General features: G+C 39.7%; 1 protein-coding gene across 3 annotated transcripts in view; it reads right to left on the reverse strand.

Annotated features, from left to right (window-relative positions):
- Window positions 1-24,781, reverse strand: part of TMEM108 (transmembrane protein 108) — a 252,658-nt gene that overhangs the window by 138,415 nt on the left and 89,462 nt on the right. For all 3 annotated transcript variants that reach the window (XM_071804877.1, XM_065832971.2, XM_065832969.2), the window contains exon 2: window positions 20,858-20,987. The gene's annotated coding sequence lies outside the window, so the exon portion shown is untranslated. The remainder of the gene's footprint in view (window positions 1-20,857; window positions 20,988-24,781) is intronic.

The raw sequence follows: 24,781 nt of genomic DNA on the forward strand, positions 1-24,781 counted from the left end.
AGGTTAAGGAAAAGCAGCATATGCCTAAAATCACTCTAGTTATATTATGAAAAGATTGAACAGATTTTTGGCACAGGACAATAGGCTAAATTATGTTTCATCACAGACTGCTGTAGGTATGCAAAGAAAAACGAGGGCAGGGGCAATGACTCCCTTCAAGGGGACACAGATAACACAGGACCTTGCCATTGAACTGATGTCTACCGGTGAAACCATCAAAAGCAACCAAGATCCTGCAACCCTTTCTCTGCTTCCAGCCAACATACTGGTCCTGAGAGTGGCCTGGCTGTCAGGCAGCACTGCAAAGGAAAATGGCAAATCACTGCATTAGTCCTTACAACAATAATGCATTTTGTGATATAGAAGTGGCATTTCCTCTAATGCTCCTACCTCAGATGCTGCCATCTTAGGAGAATGACAAGGTAATTCTGCATCAGGCTGTTGCCTCCTCTCTGTCTCTCCTTAGGTGACAATTGTTGCTGTCATAAATGTCTCACTAAAATTGATGTTTGGTTTCTATCCCTGGAACCCAAATCACAGCCTTGCAGCTCCAGAAAAAGCTCCAAAGAGGAAAAGTAATCATTTGACAAATTTTGTCACTAAGCTGCTAGCCACCAAGCTGTTCCCTTTTACACCTCATGGTGAGATAATTGTTTTCACTGTCCATACTTACGGTATTTGGATTTCATTTTGCCCATCAATCTACTTTCTGTGGCTTGCAAAGTTCATAGCTAACAAATGATCTACAAAACAGGCTCTGCAGAACTCTGCATATGAAAAAATCAGGCTGTCCAGGTCTTGAGGCTTAGCTCTCTCCATTTCATAAAGATTTGCAATGCATGCACAACTAAGACCACACAGCTAAAGAGTTCCCTGACAGCACATAAGAACTTTTTCCTCTTCTTCTGGCAGATGCAGTTGAGAGGCACCTCTACCACCCATCCCTGGTGGTGGCCATTCAGGGAGCCATTTCAAGGACTGCCAACAGATTGTTTTGTTTTGTTTTATTCACTCTCTGAAACTCTGTTCTAGCTCTCAGTGACGTTTTCTGCCTTGATCTTAACACATCTTGTGCGGAGCACAGCACAAGGTTATAATTCAAGGCAGGTACTGCTCAGTTGTCTAAGCCTTCCAATTAGTGTCCATCATGTGCTCTTCTCATCCTCAAAGGCTGCACTACAACACTGCAGCTGCTTAGGTAGTAAATAAACAATTCTTTGTCATCCAGGTGTCCAGGATGATGCTCTCTCGTCATGAGTACCAGCAGATAAGCAGAAATTCCTGGAATAAGAGGATCATTAGAGCAAGAAAAGGTCAGTAAACAACTTGCTTTTCCTCAGACAAAGCAAGTGAGAAAATGTATCATTCTACTTTACACCTCTGTTTTTGATCTTCATCTTTTCAAGTGAACCCACACCAAGCTTGCACTGAAGTCAGGAAGGGAGAACATGATCCTATTTATGAACTGCATAGCCCATGAGTAAGGACAAGGTATGGAGCAGAGCATGCAGCCAACAAGACCAGGCAATTCCTTGCAGTTGAGGACCTCAGAAGCCTCAAGATTATCAGCCTTGCTCTGAAATCAAAGCCTATTACAACAGATGACCTCAATTAGGGCTACTCTGTTTTCCTCTTTATATCTGTCCTTTTTTACTCCTTGAGGAGCTGTACAGACAAGGAAAAGATCTGACTCTTTGTCTGGAATTTTTGGACCTTGTACAGCCCTAGTCAGGATGGACTAGCTCTTATCTAAAGCACATTTCACAACTGTAGGTGCTCATATCAACTGTACAAGACCTGCCCTGTGGATTAAACATATCAAAGTGCAGCATCTTCAACACAACTGGGAACAAGCAGAACTGCTGCACGTGTGCAGGAAATGATCCCCAGTCCAGTAAGGGCTCAGCACCCTTTGAGAGGCATCCTCCTTCTTACTGGCTGATGTGAAGAAGATGCACTGAAGATTCATCCCTTGTTGTTTATGCTTTGCTTGTAAAGGTCGAGGAAGAGACCTTGAAAAACATTAACTACTTCTAAAGGGAAAAAAAAGTCCCTTTAAAAAGTCAGTTTTTTTCCTAGAGAAACCACTCATCCATCTAGCTAGAAAGATTATCTAGCCTCCTCCACTTTTCATCCCACCTAAGACTAAATTCTGACTGTAAATTCAGTAGGTTTCCCAGACCAAACTCCAGCCGTGATTGTGCCTGACATTTCTAAATAAATTTCCTAATTAAATCGGGTTTCCTATACGAAAACATCAAATAACTTCCCAAGCCAAGATGCAACACACCTTCAGCTGAAAACCCTAAACAAATTCAGTCTTGTAGGATTTTTCCTCAAAATCTGCTAGTTAAGACACATTTTGAATAATTAGGGCATTTTTAATATGGAGTAATACATAGTCAAGCATTCAGAGCAAGTTTTCCTCAGGTAACAACCCAATCCAAACCATTTTCACTGGTTTTCATTTTAACCAGCTTATAGGTCCCTCTATTCCTGCCAGGCTGCAAATAAAATAGTCCTTTTTTTCCCATAGGAACACTATGTACACAGTATTTCCAACTTTGCTAGAACTAGGATGTAAAAGGTGCCAAAATTATCCAAAAAAACCCTATCCTACCGACTGTTGCCAATTTGGCTTCTCTGAACTTTACCAAACTTCCTTCATTTAACAGTGTCTTTGGCTGAGCATACTGGAAATAGTTATTTAACCATAAGCTTAGTATATTCCCTTTGAAAGAACAAGGCAAAGGCCCAGATTATTCAAGTGATTTGTCTTCATTTCATTACTAAAGGTGAGATCATTCCTAAAACTCACACAACAACCTCTGTGGTCTCGAATCTGAGCTGAATTAGTTTCTCTTTCTACGTAAGCACTTCGATTTGACATTTCCTTTCCATCACGTTCTGTGCCAAATGCTCTTGTGTGAGGGGAGCTATAAGAAACATAATTTCATTTTATAATTTTAACCTACTGGTGATGGGGTTCTTTTTAAAAAATATGTCTAAACAGGTGAAATGTCTGAATCCATTTACTGTGAAAAGTTGCTTTGGATGTGGAGTAGTAAAGGAAGGGGGGATAAGGTGGCGATGTCAGTTTGATAATACAGTTGCTAGAAGAAAACACATTTTATATGGGTGGTAAGGGTCATCAATAAAAACCGTGGCCATCATAAAACACTGTTGCAATATAAATGTGACAGCCATGCCCAGATAGGCCTGTTCGGCTTTCAACTGCACCATGATATATGACATTTCCTAGTGTTTTACGTCAGTTAACAGTGTCAGGGCCATGTTCAATGTGTGCCTATTTGTTTGGTTGCAATAAAAACATTTGAGACCTACTTCATTATTTGAAATGAACAATTGAGTCATTCAGAGCTGCAATAGGTTTTAAGATGTGCAGCTGGGTTGTGACTGTCATAATGGGATTTTCCACTTCTCCTTGGAAAAATGCTGTGTGAGGACATGGCTGAATCACAGTCAGCTTTCACTTGCTTTTCAGACAGATTCATCTTGCTGGATGCATGATAAATTAATAAACACATAAACAAACAAATAAAACAAACATTACAGAGATATTTTGCGGAAAAAGCAAAAACTGGTCTACTAGAAATGTAATGTATAGCCCAGGCAGCAATAGCAGCTTGATAGGAGATCAGGTAGATGTACAATTGGTACCCCATTGATAACAGCATTGTGTTGTTATTAGGAAGTAAACAAAGGATGTGAAGGGTCTTTTTCCATGAGTTAAGGATGATGCCAATTTTACCAGATACTTCTCAAACCAGTTCAGCCATTTTCCCAGTGACGAAATTCTGAAAAGAGACTAGAGCTATCCCTTCACAGGAGTTACTTTGGCATCAAAGCAAAAATTCAAATGAAAGCCAGTTAATCTTGGACTATCCGCTTTCAGGACTTTCTGCCATACTTCTACAGACAAAGTATTAAAAAAAAAAAAAAACAAGTCTCTTCTTAGCAACCACAAATTATATCTATCGAATTCAAAGAAAGCAAAAAGTGTTTGAACAAAATAAGAGAACACGGTAAAATGCCTGTCACTGTACAGAAAAAAAAAAAAAAAAAGGACCATTATGGAAAAGAAAGACTGTCATACAGAGATAAAAGAATAACCCAATCTATAGACAACAGAAAAAGAAGAAATTTGGCAACACTATTTCAAAAAGCAATTACTCCACTGGTAGCCTTTTTTGCTAAACAGTGATGTTCTTTCCCCCTTACCTTTACAATTCCCTCAACTCACAGTCCCTTGTGATGTTTTACCCAGGTAAGAGAAGCCTTTGCCATGGCTTGTTCAGAGCTATGAACCAGGCACACCGGCCAGCTGGCTTCTGCCATACAGAGCCTACGGTAGGCAAGTTTTTCCTGCATTTCCCTCCCTGGAGAAAATTAATTTATTCTTTCCCTTCTAACCAGACACAAAGGCTGTTCAGTTCGCCCCACCCCAAATTTCTGGGAGGAAAAATAAACATGGAATAAGATGAATAGTTTGTTGTTGTTTAAGCACAGTGGAGTAATGAGCATGGATTGAGGATCGCTAGCTTCTGTTCATCTGCATGGCTCATGAAAATTAATCCTTGAAATAGCCCTGAACATACAGCATATGTCTAACACATCGCAACATCACATGGCCACTGAACATTCAGCTCCAGCTGCTGCTCCTATGACATGGAAGTTGTCAAGGGCATGCCAAACAATGACACCAAGAGACCACCACAAGGACACAAGCACGCAAGGGATTAGGCACTTTTGGAGACGGTATTAACTGCTCATCAGAGCATGTGGATTTCACAAGCCTAATAAGTACAGAGGAATCTGACAGACAGATCTAAAGGATTCAGGTTATGCGAGCCTCAGAACAACATGAGACACTGACAGGTCAATCTGCTTCATAGAAGTAGTTCTTGGTATCCGGGAAACACTGCACACTCTAGAAAAAAAGATATTAGTATTATCACTGAACTCTCTCAATTTGCTCTCCATCCCCATAGCATGGAAAACATGGCCAGAATGAGCCCTTGAGACACAAGAGTGAGTGCTACAAAAAACACCATGAGAAACTATACCCAGCAACGATGTCTGCCACACCAGGCTCTGCGTCACCTCCCCATGACACCCAGGCAATCTTTTATGCCAAAGACTAAATTGGTCCCCATCAAGGCTTGTTCCTGGGAGGCACAAAGGTAATTCAAAGCTTTATTTGTTCACCTTTCACCCAAACAGCTCTTGAGGTGATCACATGGTTCAACTGCTTGAGTCCTGAATTAAGAGCGTGAACAAATCATGCACTTTGGGTCTCGTGCTTGTCTACCAGAACAACACACCCAGTTCCCTCCTCTGCAGAGCTTTAACATCTGCTTTAACATCAAAACAGCATTCCCAGTGAATGCTAAAAGCCACCAGGTTTATGTAATGCTGGACAAGATGCTTCTCCTTTCATGTTTTAATCTAAAATATTAAGCCTATATAACAGAAAAAAAAAGTATTTGAAATGATGACTGCAGTGGGATGTTATTAACTAATTTTCAAACACCTTTATTTAAAAAGTCACAGAAATCTCAGGGAAGCAATGTCTAGAATCCTAGACTTGAGGAACATTGAATCTTTTTCACTAACAGGAACTTACTACCATTTATGCTGTGTCTCCTCAACGACAGTCAGTCAGGCATATGTGAATGGGGTCTGCCTGACCACTGTGTATCTTATACTATTTTTTGTACAACTTTAACCCAGTAGAATTATCTTAGCATGAGACTGGCATAACACAGTGCCTAATCAGCCTTATTATCCTAAATTCTCAATTGTTTCCTGGTAAGCTGCATTTATGTCTTAGCTGATTATCCACTTAAACCATCAAGTACCAATTATAAAATGCAGTAACATTAACGTCACAGATGCTTGGATTCAGAGAGGAGCAACCCCAGATCATTTTTGGGATAATAAATTGCCCTACAGAGGCAGCAGACCTCAGTACAAAATGCCTGTCTCTGTGATTTAAAATAAATAAATAAATCATTCTGGTGTACAAATGACTCATTCCCAAATAAGACTTTAATTAGTTAGAAATACACCATGGCATAAGTTTGCTTACAGCACTGCAGCAAACAGGCATTAGTATCACATTCATATAATGGCATTGGCAAGTGTAATTCCTTGTGCAGTCAACAGAAAAGTGCCTCTTTTGCACATTGTTTTATGGCTTCTCCTCGTGGAATAAAGTCCCAAGAATTTTGTTTTGCTTGTGCAGAGAGGTCTGAAAAATTGAGGCAGTTTTGTGGAAGAAGACCTGCAATCTGTCCCTGTTCGCTTTGCCATCTGAGCTCTCAGGCTCAAATGGAACGTAGACATTCAAAAGCAAAATTTTTTCAAAACATCATCTCAGTTCCTGAAGGTGGGGTAAAGTCAACCCAAAACACCACAGCGACACTGTCAAGATCAATCTGTCTCATTGTGCATCCTTACTGCCTGTGTCTGACCTTACATTATCACTGAAACATCAGCTCTCCAACCCTGTCTGTATCCTTCAGAGAAAACCAACCTGTTGCACACAGGGTCACATTTCCAAGTTACACATCGCAAAGGAACGCCCACGGGTGCTGCAAATCAATCATCAGTGCTGTTAAGTCATTCAAATGGTCATTAGCGTGGTTTTGCCAATTCTCTGGCAGACTTTGGGAGTTAGCAATGTGCAGATGCCACCCCAGGCACACAGTTTGCATGTGGCTATCTTCTGGAAGCTAAAAAAGTTTAATTATATAGAGATGAGCTGCATGTAGGCAGCTGTGCTCTGCACCCAAGAATCACTCCAGGCATGCCAGCCACATGTAATTTATTAATACTGATGCAGCCACACTGGCTAGGTAAGACAAACAGCATCCAGCTGCAGCACTGTAGCTTCTCCCTTACCATGTGGCCTAGTGGCTTAGGACAGGTTGCACCTCCATCCTGAACATCCAAGAAGAAATATGAATCAAAGTACTTGAGAGGCCTGTATGTCTTTTGATCTATAAACCTGGGTTCTTCCACTCAGTGTCAAGAAGCCAAAGGTTTTCCACCAGTAGCCAGCAGCTCACCATGGGCCACTCAACAGAGAGGATATTCTGGCAGGGAAGGCTGGTGTTTAGTCCACTTTCAAGCTCTGACTGACTTTGCCTCACGTCTCCAGCTGTCTGCCTTCCCCTGCATATTACTTTGACAACATTACTAATTGTTCCTTGAGAAATACTGCTCCCTTGTACCTTTGTGGCTTCTTAGCTCTCCATTTGAACACTACTGCCACAAGGACAGCTGAAATTGAGGAAAAGGGAGGAAAAAAAACCTAATGGGGAAAAAAAAAAACAGAAGACAAAGCAAGGGGAATGAATCCTATAGTGCTGTGGAAGAGCAGGTTGCTGTTATTTTTGGCAGATCACTGTGACTTGAATAGTTTTCAAGACAGAGTCATTAAATGGTTTAGAAATTGAGTGATTTGCAAATGGAATTGATGAGCAGTAGAAGCAAGTGTTCAGAGAAGAGCTGCTGTAATCATCTAAAAAGTGCCATCCTAAAGCTGACCAGCCATCCATCTACCCAGTATTCTGTCATCAAGGAAGAGCATGCCTGAAAAAGCCTTTCATTTCCCCTCAGGATGTAATCCTTGGCTATTGAAAATCTTTCCTTTTAAAATTCCAGTGGCTTAATACTGAATACATAGCTAGGGCTCTAGAAAAGAAATGAATTTTAGATCTAATGATGGGGTAAGAGTACAAAAGGAATTAAAAGCCCTCAACAAATGACCCTTCTTCCCCACTCTTTCCCCTCTTTCCTCCAGAACTCGTATGCATTATGCTGAATATCACACCATGTTTGCTGCCAAGTTAAAGTAATATATAGTAAATGTCTAAAAAGACTCGAGGAATTACTTAACAGCTCCCAGGAGATTTCTTCCAGTCCTTTTCATGGTGGCAGTAATGCTGTGCTCAGTAAATGTACCAGACTGAGGTTCATGTCTATATCATTTCTACATCAGTGCCTCGATACATAGGACTCTTTTCATTCAAAGTTCTCAAAGAATTTTACAAATAATCTGCAGAACCCTTTAGTAAATCAGGTAACATAACCTTCTTATGGATGGGCATACTGAAGAGTGAAGGTACTTTGTGTCCCAGAGCAAATCAGTTAAACCAAGCAAATCAATCAGTGAAGTTCGGAACTATCACCCTACCTCCTCCCTTTGCTCAATTTGCCAAGCCACATGCACATCCCTCAGTCCTGTTTATTTTGCTTTCCCCTCTCCCTTCCATTCTTATGTCACAACTGAAGTGGTTTTGTCAGCACAGTTCCTTAACAATAACAACATATGGGAATGAATATCTAACATTTATTTTCAAACCAAGCATAAACCATTTGCCTTTTTTTCTTTCTTTTTTAATTCTACAGAGACAATTACCTGGCCAGAATGGAGAAGGGTGGGCAAGCAGCTGCAGTTCCACAGGGACAGGAAGAACAAAATTCAGTGGATAGATCTGCTAATCAAGCAGGATAAATGTTGGATTGTACACACTTCAGTAATCACTTATGCTATCTGGGTTAAGTGACAATAGGAGCTACGGAGGCTCAAGTTTTATATTTCTTTAATATGTTTTGCTCTATTAAGTAAGGGAAGAGTGTACAAAAACTTTCTGCTTGGAGAAGTAGCTTACTTGAAGAACTTCTACACTGCAAATTATTTATGGAACAGATTGAGTGTAATTTGGTGAAAAGTAAAGGAAGCATTGTGAAAGGAATCTTTTAAATACAATTAAAGGTTTAGTTGAGGACTTGAGTTTGGTGGACTGCGGAAAAGAAGACAGGAGGAAGGAAGAGTTTTACCTGGATTAAGACGACTTCATATGACTAGTCTGCACTGCCAATTTTTTCATGTAGATTAAAAGTTATAAAAAGGGAGAAGACTTATATGAGAGATCAGCCTCCCTCTCTGGATTACTTAGAGTTTAGTAATTACAGTTTTGCAACCCTGCCACTTCCCTAACAAGGGACTGAATCCACAACTGCTCCTGGCTGACAACCTACTTGTCACTGAATTTTTCACTGGAGGTTGGAACACAAAGTCTCATGTCTACTGCCAAGCCCTAAACACAATCACTTAATCCCCTGAAAAGACTTCCCGTAGCTATGAAGGGCAAGCAGTGAGAGCTTGAGTTAGGAAGCCTTGCTGACTCAAGGCAGAAGTCTTCCAGCAAAGTACATTTTTTTCCTCTCTAAACTCTGTCAGTTTAAATAACCTGTCGCATACGCCTACCCACTTGGCTGGTTTTGCTCTGCTACAGTAAGAGACAGTCGCATGGTCACGTGGATGGCATTTGAGAAGCAATGCCTCTACCTTTTCAGACATAACCTTTCTCCTTCAATTTCAGCATCTAGCCATGAAGGTTTCTAAACTGCTCTGTTATTATTTGAAATACACAGATTCATCTTGATCAACTCAGCAAAAGTCATTCTACATTGATGAACTGCTTACTGCAACAAAGAATGAGCCTCTTATTGAAACTCATGTGAGAACCTGAATTTCACCTAGAAAGGATGAGGAAATTACAAGGCAATCTGTCTTTTAAATCATCTAAAGGTGTACTGGGCAAAGCAACGGAAAATATGACACCAGGAACAATCCTGCTTTGTCACAGCAGTGAATCAAGTTAACTATGATCTTTTTCATCATCTGCTGTTTAATTACGTGAACTGAAAGACAGTATGAATACACTGTGATTATTAATTTAAAAAGACGACCTGAGACTACTGGTATTTCATTTAATAGATCAGAAAAGAGAAATTGTTTTGAGATCAGATTCTGATACTACTGTTCACACCAAATTCACTGAAATTCACCTACTGTAGTAACTGTGGGAGACCATCTGAGAAGACATTGGCTTAACTACATCGCTGTGAAAACTGGGAAATTACATGTTCCTGAATCAAGAATATGTACCAGAAAGTTGTCTATTTTTAAGGTAATTTATTATCTTATTAGACCTTCTGGGAATTCTGCAGTTAGCTATTACATTTTGAATTATATATTCACTGAATAAAGGAGAATAAAAATCTTAGTAGTTGAATTCTTTCTTCCTATGAAGACAAAGGAATAGAAAAGCTGTGGAGAGGACTAACTGGTACTTGCTAATCACCCCTGATTTTCCTGGAGTGTTTGTTCAATTGTGTGATCTAAAGTAGACAATAATGTATCAGCCTTTTAAATAAATAAAAGCGATGCTGGAATCAAGGGTGGTGTTCTCCAGAAGAATATAAAAACATGATAACATAATCACACCCTTGTACTGCAAAATGAAAGAAATTCTGAGTTCGGGCAAAATATAATTTTCACATATGCTAAAAAATGCTGTGTAGCACAGAAAGTAATGAAAGTATAAAATAATCTCCAAGAATTACAACTAAAGCTGAACAAAAACATTGTAATTAAAACCATGATCATTAATAGCACAAGGCCAAAATATCTCACTTTGGCTCATAAGTAAGTAGGAGAGGAAGAATCTGACCCACACTATTCAAACAGTTCCAAAGCAGAAATTTGCAGAGCTGCTTTACTTCAAGGAACAACACCTTCTGGAGAAGACCATTTTACGATGTCTTTACCTACTCTTCAGGGTAACACTCTTTTGGAGCTGAGAAACCAGTATCGCATCCAACGAAAGTCCTGGATACTTCGGTGATCTCCAGGATCACTGCAGGACCACACAGTTTCTAATTAACCCTATTTTCTTGCTATCACATCTTGGTCCTACTCCTGTAATCAGTCCTGTCCAAATCATTGAAAACAATTGCACAAATACCCTGAATAGAATTTCAATCATTAAGTCAGCAGAAAGATTACTGTTCGTTTCAGTAAGTGATCCCCCATGTTTTTCAAAAACATTTATGATCTAGTGTGTTCTCTGCAGTCAGAAATATATGCCTATATCTATAGGCATAAATTACTGAAGATTGCCTTGTACTAGGTAGGGATCAGATTATCCTTCCAGCAGAAAATGCTGCCTAAATGGGAGAAAATATCTCCAAAAATTCCCTTGAGGTAGTACCTCCACACCAATAAAAAAAAGAAACAAAAAACTTAAAAATCACAGTTCAAAATACAGAAGCAGACAGTGGATATAACTTCAGAAACCAGTGGATATCTGTGCCAAGATTCTGTATATCTCTGTAACAGTTCTTGCCCCATATCACACAGCAGTATGGTATCGGCTAATTTTTCTGTTACTGAACAGTATTTGTGGTCAGTATATTATTTTGGATGATGGAGATGTTGCAACAAAGCAGCAAGCAGACGGCTATTTAATTACAGGAATTGGGCAACTCTTCTTGAAATTAGGTACTTACCACATTTTGCATGCCACCAGCGAGATCTGAACAGGCCCCAGCTCTGCAGCTACTTACTGGGTTTAGAAAGGGTCTGCAGTGCCAGAATGCAGAGTGGTGGATTACTTCTGACCTTTACCTAGTTACATGATTACCCAGCTGTCAGCCACAGACAGTAAGCTCCAGTGGTAAGAAATCAGCTTGAACAGTCCTTTGGTGATGCTGTGCTGCATTTATAACGCAGCTGCAAAAAACCTGGTTTAGATGTGACAAAATTGTCCCATTGATATCAGATTAGAGTTGTGCAGGCTCTCTAAAGAATGAAAATCTTAACTTTGAACACATATACAGAAAACAGAGGGTCACAAAACAAGGAAAGGTGAGAAATATAAAAAATAGTGTCTGTGTTTTGGTTGATTTTCAATAAACCAACAACTAACTTGCCTTGCACACTGATAAGGGTATTCTGTTAAAAGGTGCCTGAATGTTCTAAATTTTCATACACTACTGGCTCCACAGCAAGAAGCAAGTTCAGGATAACTCCTAATATATCTAACTTAAAAAGAAAGACAGTCCCAGCCCCCTGTGGAAGAGATTTATGATTGCAATTATCTGTCACTTAAAAGTTGATTTAGGGCAAGACTGTTTCTCTGCAACAAAGGTAGCAAGAAGGTGAGTTAAAGCAGACACACAGAAGAAGGTCCTAAGGGAGGAAACGCTGCCCAGGGATGAAATCATTCTCCCAGGAGCAGACACTCCTGACTTCTATTTTTGGCATTCCTGTTGTCATAGCATTAAGACCTTGGAAGGAGGATATATGATACATGATGGGGTGAGGTTCCATCATTTTAACCAACACATACTTCCAGTCATATATAGCTGCACTAATTACAATATAACTACTCACAGAGCACTGCCTACCATTAGATACTGCATCAGAGGGGTATTGCGAAGTTTAATTAATGCACCCAAAATACTTGGAAAGCTGCAGACTATTTCACTGCATCACCACAAGGTAGATTGCAATAGCTGCAGTGTGCTGCTACTAATAGTTTGAAGGAAAATAGCAAATGATCCCCCTGTTGCAAAAGATCCCAGTATTTGCCATAACCCACTATGCATTTATACCAGACAGGGAAAATCAAGGTGATTCCATACAACATGAGGTTGAACTAGTGACAAAAAGCATTTAGGAAAAAAAGAACTCTATGGAAAAATTTTCACAGCTACCCTTGCTGCAAACTTCTTAATTACAGTCTTTGAATATCCCCTGTGGATAGTTATCCACGTCAGATTCCAGGATATTAGATTAAGAAAAGAGCTTGTGCTACTTGTGCAGGGTGTGAAAATTATCTTCCCATCCCTCAATGTCTTCCCCAACCCGCTCTCCTGAGCTCATGCCTCAGAACCCAACCACAGCGGTGGCGCTATCAGATCGAGCTGGTTTTGTGCTATGAGCTGCTGATACCTAAAATCCTCTTTTAAGAAAAAGTCACCACTGGCAGCCATGTATCCAAAAATCAATTCTTAGGGAGCCCTGCTGGTATTCTGTGCCCTATGGTTCTTGAAAACTAAACACACATTTTGGGAAGCAGTCAATTATTTTTTTATAATCTTAGATATAAACCCCTAATCCTTTGATATTCTAACACTTTGTGGTTTATATATAACAACTTTCACCTACAAATCTCAAAGCACCTCCCAAATGTATCTCTGAGCAGCAACACCACACCTTCCTTAGGAAATACCCCATTACAGACAAAGTGTCAGATCTTAAGATGTCTTGTCATTTTTTATGTTAATGTGGATAGGTCCTATTGGTAGCCTTCAAATCAGTCACAGCTAGCTGGCTGGCTCTTCTGATAATTACACTGAGCAATCATCTATGTTTGGGTGTTTTAAAGATCCTAAAAGCTTTTTAAATGTGTTCATATACTAGCGTGTTACACAAGAGACTTGACAGAAGAAGCACAACCATTTTCCTCACCTGCATTCAGTTGCTCCTTTCACTATGAAGAATTACAAAATCTTAAATAAAAAAACCCCACCAACAACAAAAACAACAACTTTCATTCTTCCATAACAACACAAATTTCTCTCAGGGAAATACATTTGTTTAAAACACATTTTTCCACGTTCATCTTTGCTCCACCGGAATAGATGCACATCTTAGATGAGATGGCACCACTGATATCTGAAGTGGTTAGAAATTTTTTGCAGTTCTTAGGGGAAAGATCTGTGGAAAATAGGCAGAATGGCTTCCTCTATTACTGGACACTTGTCCTCATCACAGATCACCTTCATACTTGAGAGCAAATACTATAGGGAAATTTCTAAGGAAAGTGTCCCTAACAGGCTTCATCACATCACTTTCCTACACCTTTTCCACTTCTGCAGGGGAAAATCATAACAGTTCTTTCCCAGGAGCTGTTTATGTGAAGAGAGAAAGAAGGGCTATTTCATTAGGACTGCTCTGATCTGCCATGTGTACAGCACATGCTCCGGGTCATTCTATTTTAGTCTTCTGTTCCTGAGGTTACTTTAAGTGGTGCCACTTACATCAGAGATAAATCAGGCATTAGGATTTCTCAGTCTACTGCTGGATGAGCTATTGAGAATTACCACCTCCACTTCTTCTCAAGACTTCTTTAGTTAAAGTTCCAAATTTCCTTCACTCCTCCATGTCTGGAAGTCAGGTGTCCTGAGACTTGAATCGTGAAAGTAGCAACCTTTAATTAGAAATTATGCTGGATGGAACAAGAATGGAAACTCTTAAGAGACACCCAGCAGAAAATCACTGGGAAGTTATGCATGAGGGTGTTGAGAGCACAAAGTACTGTTTTTAGATATATGTATATACACACACACACATATATAACTGAAGCTGAAAGAGACAGGCATGATGTTACACATGCCTGTCTAATAAGTTTAGCACAAGAGAATAGGAATGCTAGCATAATTTCATTGTATATGAAGAGACACCATGTAAATCTATTTGATCAGAAATTAGATAAGACAATAAAATGCTGACTACCAACATGAAAACGTGCTTGATTTTTTTTGTGACTGATAAGCAGAATGTTTCTACTTCTCTACAGAGCAGAAGTTCAAGGGATGACAGAGTCCCAGGAGGGAAACACAAAGAAGATCCCACTTAGTGTAAAGCTGGATAAAACCAGATTGATCATCCACGAGCAGAGAGCTAAAGCTAACCTGGGAAGGCACATTAAGACGAAGGAAGAATTTCAACAGCCTAAGGGGAAGGATGGAAGATGTCAAATTCTCCAAAACGGGAAAATTAAGGCAAGACGTAGACATACGGAGTTTGAAGGATGAAGAAATATGTAAGGTACTGCTGAGAAACAGAAAACCAAAGAATACGGTATTATTAAATTGCCAACAAAGTCTAAAATATTAGTGATGGCTCCTGCCAACTGGTACCCAACAACCTCCATTCTCAAAACTATTGGGTTGTGTGGCAGAATCAGGAAATAAGGTAGATGATGTGTGCCTAAGACAACAGCATGTTAAGAAAGATTCTACTCAAAGATAGGAAGATTTCATCTGAAAAGAAGAAGTGACAATTGCAAATTAATAAGCCTGTTGTGGTAGGCCAAACATCCTTCAATTTAAAGAAAAGACAAGGATGCCTGTTGATCATGTTGTTCAAACTAGACCAAAGTCATATAACAGTATTCTACATTTTTAACAATCTGGATCTTCAACAGCTGCACATGCATTTTTTTCCCCTCATCTTGTTCCCACAGTCAAACTCAGCTATTTCTATTACTCCATTTAACCAAAGGAAAAATTTAAGGTGGATAAATTAGGTAATTTGGCTAAAGCCATGCAAAAAAACCCCAGTTAGGTCTTGCAGGTAAGACCATGGTCAGACCACCTTTGTCTCACTTTGTACCAAGAGAAAGCACCGTTTCTTCTTCTGACATAGTTTATCATATATGTAATTTTCCCATGCATTTTAATACACATTTAGAAAGATGCCAACAATTTAAATTTAGATCCCACACTGAAATGCATGGAAACCTGCTTCTATAGAACATTTAGAATTGAAAATCTTTCCCCACTTTTTAAACACTTCCATTCAGCACTCAGCTAGCTCTTTGCAGCTATAAGCAACTCCAACTACGTGCAAAAGAGGATGTTGCCTTTCACTTGCAAAACTTTTCATGTTGTGCTTCTGCCTTCTTTCTCACCAGCATTCCTTCCACTTCTTAGCCCTGCCCTTGGCATGCTAAATGCTAAAAGACACTTGCTTAAATAATTTTACCTTGCATTTGCTTTTAGAAAGGCTTGTTTTTAAGCAGTATGTATCTAAGTCTACGCAATCAGAAAACGCATGTAAGGAGAAATAAAGAAAGATGAAAACAGAAACAAAAATGTTATATCAAAAAGAGAGCTTTAAAAGTGTACTTTTAATAATCTAACATGTAACTAACAGCACACATATGGAAATAAATACACAAATCACACTGTAACATTTTCTATACTGACTTAATTTCCAGTATGATGATATTTATTTACAGGGACCTCTTTGGCACAGCAAGGTAATTCTGTCTCAGGTGCAAGCTCACCTTTGCAGACAGATCACAGTTCAAAAGTTCAGTTTGGCCTCCTTCTTGTAAGAAGCTGAACAGCAAAACTAAGTTTTTCCTGAAGTTCTATAGTCTTCTGTACTCCATTTACTATTTTCAGTTCTCTTTACAGAACACCAAGTAGTTAAAATGAAGTGTGACCTTTTTACTCACTTTGAATCTGACCTAGAAATGCACAGCTGAAATTTAACAGACTGACCCTTCATCTAACTGAGGATAGGAGTGGTATGGCCGACTTGTTCTGCAGCAAGATCATCCCACTGGTGCAAGAGCATCGAGTAAGTCTCAAGACCTGGTGCTTGGTTTTAGAAGTGGAATTTAGTTCTCTGCTTTGCATGATCCTGGGCTAATCTCAGGAGCCATCTGTATGGAGGGAGTGGAATCAGGGCATTTCCCCACCTCACAGCTGATACGAGGTTGTCCTCAAAACCATTAATCCGTTATGGCTTGTGAGGAACCTGAGGCTAAATAAGTAGACACTTCAAAGTGACCCAGCTTTCATTTCTATGTTTGGCAAGAAACCAGAGGAAGCACAATGCATCCTGAAGAACCAAGTACTTCTTTCTTTTTGCCATTACTTATGAACCCTCTTAGTCTCCTAGCAAGTTTACCTTTCTATCAGATTTCCCAGTCTGATTCTACACGGTATACCAGTTCAATTTTATACCAGCTATCAAACAAGAGGTTACACTCGCAAAATTGCTCCACTTGTGGGTGAATTCCCCACCAGAGTGGACTGCATTTAACTGCATCCAAAAGACTTTTTTCATTCAAATTGTACACAATACTCTCCCACCACCCCAAAAGAAAGGTTATTGCTTACTATTAGGAATAGTACTCAAACTTCTCAGGGCCAGATCATCAAGGGGAGCGAATTATGCACATTCAATGGCATTAGTATGAGCAAAATGTTATCAAAACAACTGTATTTTCCATCTAGGCATCAAGAAATAAGCACAGCATCTCACATGCTTCTTGAACAGATGACTACGTAGCAACAAGAGTTTAGGTATTCTTTACTGTAGAAAAGACACACACATTGCAGAAACAAATTAAAAACAAAGTGGTAACAATTTCCATTTGGTATTCCACATCAAATCTAGCAAAATGCATTATTTTTGATTGTGAAGATTCTGATCTCACTCCATACCATTTTCCTTTTGATGGGTTTTAAAAGTAATACTCTGTGACTAGTGTCCAATGTTAGTACTAATAAATGGAGGCAACCACAACCACATCTTATTGTTAGTTGGCCCTGTTGTTACTTCCATGTCTTAATGTCTGCCTTGGGAGGGCTAAATTCTGAAGCTAACTCCTTCATGATATAACTTGTGAAGGATCAGCAATTTAGAGCATGCTCTCAATTAGTGATAGGAGAAACCTTGAATTGCTAGCTGCCATCTCATCTTTATTTCAGGCAGCACCAGGAAACACTGCAAAGCAGAACTTATCATTGGGGACAAGGGATCAAAAGGGCTGAAATTAGAAAAGACAGTTTGGCTGCTTTCAGTTCAAGTGGAAGTATTATGAAAAAGTGTTTTGAATTATGTCACACAGGGCAAGTGTCACTGCAGCTAGTAAGAACTTACTGTGCCAGCAAATGTCAGGACAAATTACACCACAGGACAGGCAAGCTGTGTGCCACCCTCATTTCCAAAAGAGAAAGGCTTCCCCCCATTGCCAAGAAGTTGCTCTAATTTTCAAGTTAATTTAAATCAAACTGCTCTTATTCAAATCAAAACAGCACAGAGGGAGTATCATAATGACATTATGGGCAATTCTTCAGAACCCTCCCTACCTGCGTGGGTGAAGTGCTTTGATTCTCCAGCACCCTAAAACACAATCAACTCAAGGCAACAGAGTTGGCTGCCTGCAGGTTCCTGAAGCCACTGCTTACCATGCTGATGAAAAATGTCCCACTGTCCCCTGTGCATCTGGGTCTGTACTCATCTAATGTTTCTTGCCTCTTTGATCATATGCTCTTTGCCGAGAGGTGCATTTGCAATTTATGCTGGACCCGGCATGGTATCCAGCACAACTGAGGTCTCATCAATGCCTGGTATCCCTCAATACTACTAGTAAAAGTGAATAATAGGAACATCAAATTCAGTGCACCAGAAAGGAGAAAGACAGAGCTAAGTCAATAAGCAAAATCAATTTATTTTTATTCAGTTTTGAACTTTTCTAACACACAACTTCCCAGAAGTTCACAGGTGTTTCTTCTTCAGACTTTCATTTAAAACTTAGGCTGCTGAAAAAAAAAAAAAAATGAAGCTTTCATAGCTTCTGTTAATATCAGGATATTGTGTTGGGTGTAAACCAGAGGGTGGTCTGCTCCCTCACTTCCCAAGCTTTGTTTGATGTTTCCATCATTTTTCATCCAAAAAAGGATAAACGCACCAAGAAAGCTATCAAAGATAATGCCCATAAATAAATGGCAATATAAAATTTCAGGGATTCAAGGTCTGGCTTTGATTTAAGCCACTATTACCTGCAGTTATTTACTCTATCCTACAGCTGCAGGCTATCATCCCAAATAGAAGAAGCACTATAACAGACCATCCCGAGCGCTTTTAAGCCAAGAAGTGCACAGCATTGAAAGAGCAATGAAGTTCTAAGTGAAGAATGAGACTGTACATAGAAGTAGCTGGGTTGCAAGCTCACATTTCCACATGACAACCCCGCAGTGAAGACAGCCTCTGGCAAATGAAAACTAACAAAGCAACTCTGAGGCTCTAACAACATTTTTGCTGTGAATAAGTGCCTATAAATCCAGTTAACTAAGACACTGCAGACACTCTGACCCCATACATTTCTCTTAGCCACTAGCACCAGTTCTTTTCAGAAAGGACTCAATTTACGTGCAACTCTGTCTGTCATTGACTCATGTTCTGAATGGCTGGACTTGAGCTATGTCTGTGTAAGCAGAATTTGCCTCCATGTATTCATTCTCCAGCCCCAGAATGGCTGCTGAAAGAATGCAAATCCTATTTGGAGGGATTACATGCCAGGCAACAGCCAGAGGACCAGTCCAAGGCCAAGCTCCCCCACACGCCAAGAAGCACAAATTCAAACTCCAATTCAGAAAAGCACATGATTAAAGCAGGCAAGGTGGCAACACATAATGGTATTCTCATTTCACATATGCAGAACCAAGGCTGCCGCACCTCTGCCCCCCACCTCCCCATCATATCAGGAATTTGCCCAAAAGCTGGGGATTTCAAAAAATACAAGTGTAAAGATGTTCAAACAAGAAAGCACAGACCAGGCCAGCACTTACACTTGTGGAAGGTGGCTATAACCAGTGGCAATACAGATTCCAATGGAGCACTTGTGTGTGGGCACCAGGGGTCACACAAGCACCTGAGAGGGAAAATAAAACTATCTAGAGAAGTGTCTGCTATCTAGACCAGATCTTACAGGGGTTTTTATGGTCTATGTACATTCCTCTGTAACAACAATTAGGTAAACCTACTGGAATGTCCTAAGTACTTAAGAGTATGAAGGTGTTTTTCCTTTTAAGTTGTATTTGCTATTGCTTATCTTTGCATTTTCTGAATACTTCACACATTTCGTTCCTGTTATTTCAGCATACCAAGTGAGTTTCTATAGTGTGCAGTGCCACAGTGTTACATTTCCCACCTTAGGAAGAGGATCTCTCAATTTAGTTCTGCAAAAGAACAGGCAGAGGGTATGTCATGCTTGTGACAATGGCAGACTGGTAACACTGAACACTGGTGGCCAGTATTTCCATGCAGAATAGAAGCAGTGGCAGCTGACTGCCCCAGCACAGATGGTCCCTCATCATTTAACACCGGCTGGTGAATGATGGATAAATGGAATGTCACACTGACTTCAGCCAGAAGTCCTCTCCAGGTTAGAGCAGGCAGCAGCTAAGACCAGTTGTAACTGCCCCTATTTGCAACTGCACAGCTGCCTGATTTAAGCTCCTGAGTAACACAGAGCTGGTGTGGTGGGTTTGCATTTGCTCTGCAGCAATGTCGTGTTGATCAGAATTGTTAGAAGACAAAGAAGTCCTACATAACCATCCCCTGACCATCCAGAACTACATCATGTTGGAAATAAGAAATTTTACATTAAAATTCATTTGCTTCATGTCTTCCTCAAGTGTTTCTACCAGTTCCAAATAAGTTTTTGAAAATCTGTGTTTTGCACCTTCCCTGAAAACAACTCAGTAAAGGAAGCATTCAAAATAAGTGACAGTATACCCAAGCATCAGGAAAAAGATGCCAAGAAAATGTATTGAGCTCTCTACCACACTCAGCTTAGAGCAATATGCAATTAATTTTTATGGGAATAGATAGAAAACAAGAAAAATGCAGCAGTTTGGTTTGTTTGTTTTTAAACAAACCATAAAACAACCCTGAAAGTGAAAGAACAATAAGACTATAAAAAGAAACGGCATAACTTGCATCTCCAGTTAGAGACATTTTCTGGCATCCAATTTAGAGGCATTTTCTCCTGATTAAGGTCCTGCACTAAGTACAGGTTCCAAGTCTACTTTAAACTACAGCAATTAATAAGCACATAAAAAAGATGCCTTAGGGGAGCAGGAAGGTCTGCTAAAAATAGACAACCTGTAGAGTTATATGAACTGATACTTTACATAATAAATCTCTGAATTTTACAGGCCCTGAGGATCCACATTTGTCATTGATTTTGAAAGTTGAGGCCTTTTGAGGTCTGACTATAGTCCAGTTACACATTAGCTGTAGGCCACAGTTATTAGCAGTGAGCCACTAGACTAACCAAGCTTTGGAGAACATCTCCACTGTCACCTTGGGCAGTGCCACAAAAGAGAGCTGCACTGAACTGAAGGGAAACAAACCAACACAAAAAATCCTTTTGTGTCTTACCTTGTAATGGGAAGAGCAGATGCCTTCAAACATATCTATATCCATACAGTCCATTGGTTCGAATCTTCCTGTAGTAGCAACTCTTCCAAGCTTTTTGTTTTCTTATTTTTAATCTGCCAGCTGGTGCAACCTGTAAATTTACAGAAGTGGGTGTATTATTCCAAGATATTTATTCATCTCATTCTACAAGGCATTCAATTTAAATATATATGGCTCTGTGCCATGTGGCTCATATTGCTCTCCAGAGCTTTCAGTGTAATGGATTACAGACCTCAATGTTTCTGTAGGTTATTGATTTTGGGGAATGTAAGTAGAAGGCTCTTTAGGATCTCTTTGCAGACTTTCCAGAACATCACATTTCATACATGTGTATCTTCTAAATTTGACAACATGCTTCTACCTTATGAAATGCAAACAAGTGGCATTGTTTGCATGTCTGAATTGTCCAGTTTGCCAATTTGCCTGTTAAAGGTTGGTTCTTGTGGAAAACAACTAAGTGACATTTAAATACTAGTTCTGGAATAGGAACGGTACTGGTTTGAGAAACTGGAGGTTGATGGAGTGGTCAACGATTAAGGTAGCAAAAAAGAATAAAACGCCTTCCAAAAAAGTGATCACCTATATGCAGGATCCACAAGCAGAACACATTTTCAAGGTGAATTTTACCAAAACATATTTTAGTTTCATGAAAGTTCAATTAAAGAATATAATGCAATTGTCTGTTTACTGGCAGACTGGCAGTCCACGTTAGTTTGGATCTGCTTTGTTGAGCTGTGTTCAACTTCTCAAAGCATTTGACTGTTTAATTATGAGATTTCATCAGAAACTTCTGGCTCCAACCATCATGGCACAGAAAATGGGATGCACAACACCTGCTGCTCCTGCTTAAAAATCTACCCTGCTCTCTACATAAACTGTTTACAAGTATTTTAAAGGTTAGTATAGGTTTGTGTATATATGGTTTGTAGTATACACATCTTATCTAGGCTGCTCTCTCCCTTTTTTTTTTTTTTACCATAGAAAATTGAAAAATATCTCATTTCAGTAAGAATGCCTAAAAGTCATCAGCAAGAACATTTTATAGTTTATTAACCACTGGTAGCCTTACATCCTGGTGTAAATTCCCACCACAAAGGGTGGCACACAAGACCACCTTGTCTGCATGGCAGAGGTGGCATGTCACACACTGATGGCACAAGTCACATCTGGTTTAATTGCCATTTAAACCTGAAACTCCCAATGAAACCAGAAAAGGTCTTGATCCTGGGAGATGTTTCAAGTGAGCTGTGCCTCCTTCTTGATGCAGGCAGATCTCAGATCTGAAAGGTCACACACAATTACCCTAGAGTCCTTGGCTCCGAAGCTCTGAATAACCACCAATATTATGTAGGCTCCCCTCTTCCCTCTGACAACTTTCAGGACTTAATTTCAGTGAAGTACAAGATTTGTCCTTCAGAAGCATTGGCTAAAATAAGAGCCAGGACTTCACATGGAAAAAAATATAAAATTCATTCTTACAAATTAAGCATCAGAATGCAAACTGCTAGGAAAAAAACATATTAAGAATGCCTCACTGTGCAGGTCATCTAAACATTTCCAGACCACATTTTTATTCAATCCATGGTTTGGGACCTCTAATTGGGACAAAACCTCCATCTTTGAGACAGTGGAGCATGTAGAGACTGGCATGGGGAGTCAGTTCGTATAGCGATTCCACTGTATATTACAATCATTATATCACACTTGTGGTGTGATTTCAGCATCATGCTGTATTACTCTTCCAAATCAAAATCCAACATAATGTCAAATACCTTCAAATAAGCATATCTGGTATTGAAACATTAAACTCTCCTGCCATCTCAGACCTGGTGGATAGACCAGACTCTGTAGGTCAGGACAGGACAGCCACCAAGTGTCCTTGGCATTACGTGGCAAACCATCTCAGCGAGAAGCTGATCAATCTCCTTGTCCCCAAGGAGATCTGAAGCAAGCAAGGTCCGGACGGAAGTGAGTAGCTGCTGGTCTTGGGATGGTGAGCCAAGGAGGCACTTCACTGAACTGTGGAGTACATCACCTGACTTGGCAGGAAAAGGCTAAGAAAAGGGACACCTGGGGCATCGTCTTTGGCATATACCTGGATGTAGGTAAAGAGAACTCTGACGGCATGTGACTCACACAACACTACTGAAGAACTGATTACAGTTCAATGCAAAAATTGGGTTTTGTGTGCCAAATTCCTAGAGAATAAGGACTCTGTGTATGCAATCATGTCAATTATGCGACTGCAGGGATAGAAATGAGGTGGTATGCACTGGAGAACAAAGAGAAATAAGCCAACAGCAGCAGGCAAGATAAAGAGTGAAAATACATCTAAAACTGTTTTTCGTGGTTGATCACTAAGATTAATTACCCTCACAATGCACAAGCTCTGTTCAAATGTTGATAGAAACAGAAATGAAGAACAGATTTCCTTGAATCTACCATTATAAATAGAATGCTACAACATTATTTTGCACTCAGACCTTGGATGTATTCTATTTGCAGTCATTTCTCTATAACACTGTTATTATTTTACAGTGTTTTCTTACATAATGATAGACATTACATGAACTACAGGAAGCCCAGGTTAACTAACAAAACTCCTAGAGTGTGTTAGAGTGTCTGGTTACGTGATACATCTTTAACTATTTAATTGGTAACTAAAGCAATTGAGAGATAAAATAGATCTTAATTGGCTGCTGCCCTGATTTCAGTTACACTGTGGATCTATGTAGGTATAACAAAAGAAAAAAGCTGAGCAAACGACATTATCAATACATGAAAGTGATTGCATTCCTTCCAGATCCACTTAGAGATGTCAGCTCTACCTCTTAAAATCTTACCATGTGAAAAACTGATCTTTGCTTTTCTGTCTGTGCTCATGTACAGAGGCTTCTCTACCTGCACCTCTGATCTTAGGTTGCAGAACATGTTATAAGCTTTAGCAGCTTGGCACAGATCACATGAATCACACCTCTGAAGTCTTTGAGTAGGAACACCATTAATCAAGCAAAATCATTATTTTATGAGTCTTGAGTGACTTTCAGTCTTCTGAAAGAAAAAAACACAACAGGCAAGGTGCACAAAGGGCAGACAGGTACTGCTCTATTGATTTTGATTGACCCATTTACAGTGGATGTGAATCTGGACCAACAATAAGGACAAACCTGCAACTATTTCTCCAATATGAAAAACTCCCAATACACCTGTGTTATTTCCAAATATTAAAGAGTTATATGCTCAAATGAACACACATATAGGTATTATGAAACCCCATAATTAATCTCATTGTGCAATCTCAATTTTAAGACCATCACAAAGGACTCTTAAATGTAGTGCTACATCATCTATCCTAGAGGACTACTGGTGGATTGCAATCTGAATGACAGTGATCCTTTAAGCGACCCCAGAACGCTTCTTTGACCACAAATTCCCCCATGTCTTCCACAACTAATATATTGTACTAGTGTCTTGTCATAAAACTACATTTTCTCCTTGGAGGTATTGTGGTGCTTTACTTAGAAGCCCTTCCTGGAAAAGTCTGCCTTAACAGACAGAGCTTAGTACAGCAACATGAGCTGCCCAGCTGAACTTCCTATTAAATCATTCCAAAATTGCCAGAATTATGCCATTGCAAAGACCCTTGAAAAGGAAAGTGTCCTAGTTGTCCTGGAAGTGTAAGTACCCAGCTCAGAACAAAACTCATGCATCTTTTTTGACTCCTACTAATGTCCTTGTTTATGGTTGCAGGATACATTAAATCCTGTTTAAATTACCAAGCACAGGAGCACCTGTGGATTGACATTCAAGACCCCAGTCTTCCCTAACACCATTATAAATGAGGGTGAAGCAAACCAGCCTGCTGCAACCAGCATACTGGTTCCA

This window comes from Patagioenas fasciata, chromosome 2 (assembly GCF_037038585.1).
Source record: "Patagioenas fasciata isolate bPatFas1 chromosome 2, bPatFas1.hap1, whole genome shotgun sequence".
NCBI lineage: Eukaryota > Metazoa > Chordata > Aves > Columbiformes > Columbidae > Patagioenas > Patagioenas fasciata.